Source organism: Saccopteryx bilineata, chromosome 3 (genome assembly GCF_036850765.1).
Source record: "Saccopteryx bilineata isolate mSacBil1 chromosome 3, mSacBil1_pri_phased_curated, whole genome shotgun sequence".
Taxonomy (NCBI): domain Eukaryota; kingdom Metazoa; phylum Chordata; class Mammalia; order Chiroptera; family Emballonuridae; genus Saccopteryx; species Saccopteryx bilineata.
This window is the reverse complement of record NC_089492.1, coordinates 33,458,629-33,465,513: the sequence shown is the minus strand read 5'-3', so window position 1 is coordinate 33,465,513 and position 6,885 is coordinate 33,458,629.

Here is a 6,885-nt window from a genome sequence, read left to right as displayed (position 1 = left end):
CTTTTGTTCTTTGAATCTGGTTGGAAAACCCCCCTTAGTATTTCCTGGAGTGGGGGCTTTCTGTTGATAAATTCTCTCATCTTTTCTGTATTTGTGAATGTTTTTATATCTCCTTCATACTTGAAGGATAGCTTTGATGGGTATAGTATTCTTGGCTGAAAGTTCCTCTCTTTCAGGGCTTTAAATATTGGGGTCCACTCTCTTCTAGCTTGTAGAGTTTCTGCTGAGAAATCTGATGATAATCTAATAGGCCTTCCTTTATATGTTGTACTCTTCTTTTCCCTGGCTGCCTTGAGAATTTTTTCTTTGTCATTGGTTTGTGTCATCTTTATTATGATGTGCCTTGGAGTGGGTTTGTTGGGGTTAAGAAAACTTGGTGTTCTGTTTGCTTCTTGAATTTGAGGCTTTAGTTCCTTCTACAGGCTTGGGAAGTTCTCGTCTATTATTTGTTTGAGTATATTCTCCATTCCATTTTCTTTCTCTTCTCCCTCTGATATACCTATTATTCTTATGTTATTCTTTCTGATGGAGTCAGACAATTTCTGTAGGGCTTTCTCATTTTTTATTATTTTTGAGTCTCTTTCTTCTTCTCTCTGTTGTGCCTCAAGTTGTTTGTCTTCTATTTCACTAATCCTATCTTCAATCTGGGCTATTCTGTTAGCTAAGCTTGTTACCTCGTTTTTCAGCTCGTGAATTGAGTTTTTCATATCTGTTTGATTTGTTTTTATAGTTTCAATTTCCTTGGTAATATATTCTTTGTGTTCATTGAGTTGTTTTCTGATCTCCCTATATTGCCTTTCTGTGTTTTCTTGTATATCTCTGAGTATTTTTAAGATTTCTATTTTAAATTCTCTGTCATTTAGCTCCAAGGCTTCCAATATGTTAAGTCTTTTCTCCATAGATTTTTCCACGTCTATTTGTGTTACCTCTCTTTCTTTTGTATCCATAATATTCGATTTCCTCTTTCTTATGGGCATCTGAGGGTGGTCTTATTGATAGCACGCAGGCGCACTCCCTCGCGGCTTGAATGAGCGTCGCTGCGGTAGCTTCCTCCACACCCTCGTCTCTCAGATTCAAGTGATAACAGTCCTTTTGCTTTCAGTTTGTGTGGAACTCCGGAATGCTCCGAGGATAAATTTTTCTGTTTCTAGTTGATAAATTTGTTGTGATTTAGGGGAGAGCTGTCGGACGCGCTTCTCACGGCGCCATTTCCGTGACATCACTCCTCTGGTCATTTTTTAAAAATAAAACATCGTTCAGACTTAAATATAAATAAAACGGAAATAATGTAAGTTGTTTATTCTTTCTCTGTGGACTGGTACCAAATGGCCCATGGACCAGTACCGGTCTGCGGCCTGGTGGTGGGGACCACTGCTCTAATGGGCAGCCAAAGGTGACCAGCACCAACCTTGGGGTCATAGTGATATGCTGGAGCTTTGAGAGCTAATTGTTACATGCTCGGGTGTTTTGTGATCCACTGAAAGTATTTACACACCAGAAGTAGATAAATGCTACAAATCAAAATCTCTCACCCTCCGCTTCCTGCTCTGCAGCTGGCTTCTTGGGCCACCACTGGGCCACTCTGGCTTTACGTCATTTGAGATGTAAACAGCATTTAAGACTTTACGTCAATTTCCTTGCTATTGAAAGCCAGCACCCCAGATGAGCCTGCCATTCAGTGTGCTGGCCATGAGAACAGAAAAGAAAGGACAGTCGACCAACAAGAAAAATATAACTTCCGAGCTCAAGTACCGACTCTTTAGCAATTCCTTAACTCCTCAAGACGGCAAGAGTTCTGTTACCAAATACCGATATCATGACAGACATAAAATTCTACCAGGTTACATTGTAGTGCAGAAACTCTCGCTAGGTTTGGAGGAAAGAGAGGATATTTGGTTAAAATCAGAAAAGTCTTCATGAAGGAATTAGTTGGGCCTCTATCTCTTATTTTACTAATAATCACTGGAGTACCTCCTACGTGCAGACCCTGGGCCAGGTTCTGTGGGGACACAAAGATGAATCTGAATGTGGACCCTCTTCTATAAGAGCTGGCAACTTCAAGGGGACCCTGGCCATCTGAGCTGTCAGTTGTGCCAGGCTTATTTTCCTTGGTCCCTGCTGCTATCTGCCACCTTTAGTTTTACTGTTTCTTGGCACCCCAATGGGACACGTTCCTTGGCTTCTCTTCTCTGTTCCACAGACTCTGGACTGTTCATCCCAAGTCCAAGTGTGCTCTCCCGCGGCCCTCCCATGTTCCTCCTCTTCCTACGGCTCCAGCCCCTCGCACTGGCCTTCTTCACTGTGCCCTAATGGAGCCCCACACACATATGCACACAGAGGGCCAGGCGCCCTTATCACATCATCCAACTTATTCCTTCCATGGCAGTTATCATAATATGCACTCAGGCCATTTATTCATTCACTTTCTCACTGTCTGTTCTGCCGCTACCACCTGCCAGTAAAAAAGCTCTCAGGAAGGGAGGGACCTTGGTTGTCTCATTCACCACTCTATTACTGATACCTACCGCTATGCCTGTGCATTCAGCAATAAATGTTTAATTAAGTAATAAAAATATAAACTAAGCGCAACTCTTGGACCTCAGAGGAAGAAGTGGTTACATCCAACCAGAAAGGGTAGGAAAATTTTTATAAAAGAAGTGGGTTTTGAGCTGACCCTTAAAGGACGGGCAGGATTTGGGAGGCGGGAGGTGCAGAGTGAGTAGCAGCAGGCAGGAGTGAGGGCAGAAGCAGGAAGCAGCAGAGGAAGCCATAACAAGATTGCCCCCAAAAGACGGGACAGGTAGCCACTGCCATCAGTTCAACTATCCTCTCAGAACCTGTGATTTTTGAAAAGAGAAATGTTTGTAATTTTTCTTTTCTGAAGGCAGTGATTTCCATATCGAGCTATGCAATCCTCTTCCCATACAGCTTAGCGGTGGCGTGGAGGGGGGAGTGGTTATTTGGACTTACCTCCTCTACCTCTTTCACCTCCCAGCCCTCCAGAGAAACTCTACGCTCATCTATTTTACCTGTTTGTGCTTTTAAGTAAGATTTGATTTGGGAAAAAGATCCCATCTGTCTTTTTTTTTTTTTTTTTTTGGTCTTTTCTTTATGAGAAAAGATTTCTTAATGTATCTTCAGGTTTTGTGTTTAAAAAATACACAATTCTCTTTTTCTCCTTCTTAAGTAAAATTTACTTTCAGGGATTTGGATACCTATATCATATGTAGATTTTTCACTGTAAAGACTCATTCTTTTAAGAAGATAATACTTTGAAATATAGATTCCTTTTCTTTCCTATAGATTCTATGAGCCATACATAGATATATTTACAAAGTATGTTTATGATTATGTTGAAAGACAAGACTATATCGTAGACATGCTTAAAGGAATAGAAATAGAGAAAAATGTATGCAAATATCTAGGTAGAAAAAATGGCCTTCTGGGTACTAGGACAGTGTGCTGAACTTTCAGAGTGAATTGAAATAAATGGAGTAACCAAAATATTCTGGATTGCATTCAAAAGAGAATTATTAAAATTCAAAGTGCACTCTTCAACTCTGACATTTTTATATTCCATTCTGCCTCTGATGTCCTGCTAGTTATTTTTTCCAAGTCAAAATGGGAATCAATGATTCTCATCCTGTGATTCAAATACCAATGTCTTCATAGATCACATCTTATATTTCCATTTAAAAAACATCCTTACACAAACCCTATCTGACATAGATCAAGAAACATTTCATGGCCCTGGCCGGTTGGCTCAGCGGTAGAGCGTCGGCCTGGCATGCGGGGGACCCAGGTTCGATTCCCGGACAGGGCACACAGGAGAAGCGCCCATCTGCTTCTCCACCACCCCCCTCCTTCCTCTCTGTCTCTCTCTTCCCCTCCCGCAGCCAAGGCTCCATTGGAGCGGGGATGGCTCCTTGGCCTCTGCCCCAGGCGCTAGAGTGGCTCTGGTCGCGGCAGAGCGACGCCCCGGAGGGGCAGAGCATCGCCCCCTGGTGGGCAGAGCATCGCCCCTGGTGGGCGTGCCGGGTGGATCCCGGTCGGGCGCATGCAGGAGTCTGTCTGACTGTCTCTCCCCGTTTCCAGCTTCAGAAAAATACAAAAAAAAAAAAAAAAAGAAAGAAACATTTCATTTTATCTTGACTGGTATTAAGAACTTTTACATCCAAAAAGATTCAGGAATACTGCTATTGATTAATCGTTACCTGGTATTAGATATTGCATCCAGCTACTGCAAATTCAGGGTACTAAAATTGTATGACAATAAGTCTTATCCATCTAGGAGCCTATTTGTTTCAAGAACTTCTGATAAATAAAATAATTTGGAGTTCATTCACAATGGGATTTGGTCAATATTTTTCATATCTTGGTGAAAAGTTATGGAAGGAAAACTGGTAATCTGACATAGAGATACAAATTTAGGATTAAAGATAGATCATGCTATTTCCAGGATTCTCTTGTCCAGTCAATCTACACATCTCTACTGCTGGTGCTGCCATTCATATCAGAATGCCTTTGTTTTTGGTTCTAGAATGCTAAGACATGCCACAGTGGATTCCAGCCCATCAAATTTATACACACCACCCAGAGCAGCTGGTTTAACAGATTGGCGGAGTGGCCTGCTGAAGACTCAATGACAGCCCCAGCTGGGAGATGACACTCTGAATGAATAAGGCAAGATGCAGTTGTGTTTCAAGTCAATGACCATGATAAAGCAATGTTACTTCAATAAGCAGAATACAGGTCCAGGAAACAAGAAGTGGAAATAGGAGTAGCTTCGTGTGTGTGTGTGTGTGTGTGTGTGTGTGTGTGTATGTGTATTTTTCCAAAGTTAGAAGTGGGGAGGAAGTCAGACAGACTCTCGCATGTGCCCAACCGGAATCCACCTGGCATGCTCACCAGGGGGTGATGCTTTGCCCATTTGGGGCATTGCTCCGCTGCAATTGGAGCCATTCTAGTGCCTGAGGCAGAGGCCATGGAGCCATCCTTAGCGCCCGGGCCAACTTTGCTCCAATGGAGCCTTGGCTGTGGGAGGGAAGAGAGAAATAGAGAGGAAGGAGAGGGGGAAGGGTAGAGAAGCAGATGGGCGCTTCTCCTGTGTGCCCTGGCCGGAAATTAAACCTGGGACTTCCACATGCCAGGTTGATGCTCTACCACTGAGCCAACCGGCCAGGGCCTGGGAATAGCTTCTATCACCTAAGAATCCATTTACAAAATTTTTGCCTCCCTTCCCTGTATCTTTGAACTCTGCTGGTTTTGAGGTTTTGGCTCTTAAGAGAGAAAATGTTTCCACCAGAAGGCATTAAAGTCCCATTGAATTAGAAGTAGAGATGTTACCTGGCCATTCTGGGTGCCTTGTACTCCTGAAATAATAGGCAAAGAATAGGATTACACTTCTGGCTGGCATGATTTATTCCAACTACCACAGGTAAACGGGTTGCTGCAACACAGTGGGGGCCAGGAGAATTACATCTGGTACCCAAGGAGTGCTTTGAGGTGCTTCTTAATACTCCCATATCTAAGAGTAAAAGTTAATGAAAATTTACCAAAAAATAAAATCAGGGCTACTAAAGATGCAGACCCTTCCAAAGTGATGGTTTGAGTCAACCTATCAGGTAAAAAACAACAACAAACAAACAAAAACAACTCTGACCAGCTAAAACTATGGCTGAGGACAAAGAAAATGTAGAACAGTAATGGAAATAGTCTTCTTGTGACCATTTATAAGTATGAGGGCTCTAACAATGAGGCATATTTCCTTCCGTGCTTGTATGTGTATTGTGTGTGTTGTGTATATGTATAGATATAGACATATAGTATATATGTGTATATGTATGTGTGTATAGATAATACTAATACAATATCTTCTATGATCTTTACTGTATATATATTTATAATTCCCTCTGTTCTTCTCCTTTCTCTTGATATTGTATACAAGAATTGATGATGGTGATTATCTTCACAATTCACCTTCAGGTTATAAACTTAGATGGCACTGTGGCTAAATTTGAGAAGTAATTAACATACTACAAAACTATCTACCATAATTGTCTCATAAAATTATCTTCAATGACTTTTGAAACTTTTTATTTCTCAGTTTTGGGGATGAGGTGAAGGACTGTTCTGAGTTGTACAAAAATTAGTTTCATTTTGTTAGGCAGAAGCACAAAGAAGTTTTTGTCATTGTATGTCATTGTAAACATGTAGAAAGGTAGTTATGAATGCTGAGAAGCCAAAGGGATGAACTGTGTCAGTTAGTAAACTACTGGCTCCAAATTTCAACCTATTCTTTATACTCTACTGCTGGAGACTTCAACACTCCTGTAATTAATAGAACAAACAAGAAGGCAGAAGTTCATCAAAGATTTAGAGATCTTAAATAATACTACTGACTTGACCTAATTGACACTTCTAGAACACTCCACCCAACAACAGCAGAACACACATTCTTTTTAAGTATATATGAAATATTAACCATGGTATTCCATATTCTTTTTTTATATAAATAAATTTTTATTTTAATGGGGTGACATCAATAAATCAGGATACATATATTCAAAGAAAATATGTCCAGGTTATCTTGTCATTCAATTCTGTTGCATACCCATCACCCAAAGTCAGATTGTCCTTCGTCACTTTCTATCTAGTTTTCTTTGTGCCCCTCCCCCTCCACCTCCCCTCTCCCTCCTTGCCTCCCCCTGCCCCCCATAACCACCACATGTCTCTTAGTCTCATTTTTATGTTCCACCAATGTATAGAATCCTGCAGTTCTTGTTTTTTTCTGATTTACCTATTTCATTCTGTATAATGTTATCAAGATCCCACCATTTTGTTGTAAGTGATCTGATGTCATCATTTCTTATGGCTGAATAGTAT